This window comes from Lepus europaeus, chromosome X (assembly GCF_033115175.1).
Source record: "Lepus europaeus isolate LE1 chromosome X, mLepTim1.pri, whole genome shotgun sequence".
Classification (NCBI taxonomy): domain Eukaryota; kingdom Metazoa; phylum Chordata; class Mammalia; order Lagomorpha; family Leporidae; genus Lepus; species Lepus europaeus.
The window spans coordinates 94,668,706-94,670,849 of NC_084850.1; the positions used below are offsets into that span (position 1 = coordinate 94,668,706).

Sequence of the window (2,144 nt, forward strand, 5' to 3'; positions counted from 1 at the left end):
ACGCTCTCCAGGCAGGTCCACTGTGAATCACTAGTTCCGGAAGAGTTTCCTTTACTATTTCTTCCCCTACTCTTCCTTGACCCTGCGGTATCTCCACTTTTATTAACCTGTCTCGACCCCCGGACTAATAGTGTGCTCCCTTCCTATTCCGCCTTCTTGCCGCCGCAACTTCTCCTACATTTTTATCCAAGGTCAGATTACTACCATGTAACACCAGGAATCCTGAAGTAACCTTTGAAATGTGTTACTTGCTATCCTTCCTCCGGTTACTATGTTTTAAAAGTTTGTTGTCTTTGTATATTTATAACAAATTATGACAAGTTAAATTTAAGAGAGAATTATATTATTTTTCTTCCTGTCATATTTTACTAAGATTTTGTGCCTCATATCTCCTACAGAATTGTTTATTAAGAATGTTATAAGGAATTTCCTATCATTTTCATTTTCCAGTTTTTATATAATCAGGTAACAAAATATAACTTGATTTACAAAAAATAAAATTTATTTATACAATAGTTTTAATGATCGTATTTTAAAATTTAATTTATATGAGTGAAGTTCAACATCTTTTTATTTTATTGTTTTTATTGCCCTTGCCTATATTTCTACAGAATTATGTTTTTTTTTACTTTTTATTATTGAACTATTTTAATGGGGTTTGAAGCCATTGACTATAACATAAATTAGAAATATGTCCATTAAAATGTAAAGAGAAAAATAAAATAAAACAAAATAAACAAGGCAAATTGCTAGGAAACTGCATGCATGATGAACTTTCAAACCAGCAAAATACACTTCTGCATACAATAGAACATACTATTTTTTTCTGAAGGTATAAAAATGCAAGTTCTTTATTGAATATTGCAGGTGGATAAATGTATTTATTTAATTCTGTTAAACTATTACAAAGTGAGCCAGGAATGCATATGGATTCTGGAGATGATGTGCACTGTTGGTAATTTTTGATTGGGATAATGGACACTCTAGCCAAATTTTAAAAATGAATACAGAAGTACCAAACATTTAGATGGAAACCAAATTTAAATGCAATCTGTTCTGCTTTTGAAGAGGCTTTGGTTCAGATCCCAAATCGTTACTGCTTGTTGCAGTTTCCCATTAGAATGCTCAGGAGATGTCTTCTTAACAGTAAATTTATTTTTAGTGATGGAGGTGCTCTTAGTAGCTGTGTCTGCATGGGACTGATAACAATCTCTGTCCTTAGAGGAAGTCCAAACCTTTCCTTGAATATCTTCCCTATATGTGTGGTAGAATTTCTGTTTTCATATTCAGTAGTCCATATTGCTGTTGTCTCACCTTTAGCTCTAGCATTAACAACAGCTCCACATATATCATTGCTATAGTCATCAAAAGATTCTCCAATAAGGCGCAGCAGAGTCTCTAGCCAAAAGCAATTGAGGAAATTTCTCTGCTGTTTATTCTATGTAAATAGCCATTATTCTCCCAGTTTGCTATCTTATTGTCCTATACAGGCTCACTGCCAACCGTAAAAAGTGGGTTTTAACAGCCAGGCATTAAATTTTTAGATAATTGGATATGATTGTACAGAACCCAAAAGACTATCAATCAGAGATGAGCCCCAGGCTTGTTAGCCAAGCTTTTCTTTTATCATTTTTTGAAACCAGAATGCCCAACTGTTCTTTAGAGAATATTAATATAGAGTTCTGGGTTGGCAACCTGTTGATTAGATTATGTTTTCTCCATTTCTGTGCAGGGAATTAGGAGTGGCGTAGGTTTCTGGTTCCAGAGTCACCATCTTAGATCAATAGAATTTTATTGAGGATTTTTGCATCTATATTCATCCGGGATATTGGTCTGTAATTCTTTATATGCTGCATCTTTTTCAGGTTTAGGAGTTAAGTTGATGCTGGCTTCATAGAAAGAATTTGGGAGGATTCCCTCTTTTTCGATTGTTCTGAATAGTTTGAGGAGAATTGGAGTTAGTTCTTCCTTAAATGTCTGGTAGAATTCAGCAGTGAATCCATCTGGTCCTGGGCTTTTCTTTGTTGGGAGGGCCTTTATTACTGTTTCAATTTCTGTGTCAGTTATGGGTCTGTTTAGGTTTTCTATGTCTTCATGGTTCAGTTTAGGTAGGTTGTATGTGTCCAGGAATTTATCCATTTCAT

At 34.4% G+C, this 2,144-nt stretch overlaps 1 pseudogene; it reads right to left on the reverse strand.

The window, feature by feature from the left end:
- Nucleotides 1–1,040: 1,040 nt before the first annotated feature.
- On the reverse strand, nt 1,041–1,774 carry LOC133752773 (eukaryotic translation initiation factor 4E-like; annotated as a pseudogene).
- Nucleotides 1,775–2,144: the final 370 nt, after the last annotated feature.